Here is a 726-nt window from a genome sequence, read left to right as displayed (position 1 = left end):
TGTGTGTGTGTGTGTGTGTGTGTGTGTGTGTGGCTTTCTGCATGGTCACCTTCACCGCTCCTGTTGGCTCATGGGTGTGGCGGCTCCCTCTTTTTCGTTGAGCAGTTGGCTTTTCATTCTCCGTCTTGGTGACCTATGTCATTTCTAGCTCTGACCAGGAAAGGCCGTTTGAAGAGAACCACTGCTTTCGTATTTGCAGGTCAATTTCCCAGCCTCTTTCTTAAGAGGAGCAGGAAGGGCCTCTCTCTCTCTCTCTCTCTCTGCAAATCTCAAGCGCACCAACACCAGCAGCATCAGCCAATCCCCAGGTCCCACTCCTCCGTAGCCTGTCAGCTGTCAGCTGGTAGCTGGGCTTTCCCCGACACTTTGCTGCACTATTTCTTGCACGTGAAAAGCCCCCATTGCCATCTACTAGAGGCTTCAAGGCAAGAGAAAATCCATCCCCCATGCTTCTTACCCAGGCTCCTCCCTGCCCCTGCCGTCTCTCCAGAGCCCAGGCCGCCACCTCCCTCCGGCTTATGAAGAAAGGCCTGGAGCAGCCGTTGGTGCCCCTATGGAATACATGTAGTGTGTGCTTGCTTGGAGAATCAAGTATTGAAAGGGTGTGGATGGATGGATGGATGGATGGATGGATGGATGGATGGATGGATGGAAGGAAGCTATGTACAGGCAAGGTGAGAAATGGTTAAATCCATCTTATGTTTGTTTTTTAATGAGGTATCTCAT

Source organism: Echinops telfairi, unplaced genomic scaffold (assembly GCF_000313985.2).
Source record: "Echinops telfairi isolate 266 unplaced genomic scaffold, ASM31398v2 ScPeMD7_7400;HRSCAF=8409, whole genome shotgun sequence".
NCBI lineage: Eukaryota > Metazoa > Chordata > Mammalia > Afrosoricida > Tenrecidae > Echinops > Echinops telfairi.
The sequence above is the reverse complement of the archived record's forward strand: the minus strand, read 5'-3'. Positions refer to the sequence as shown.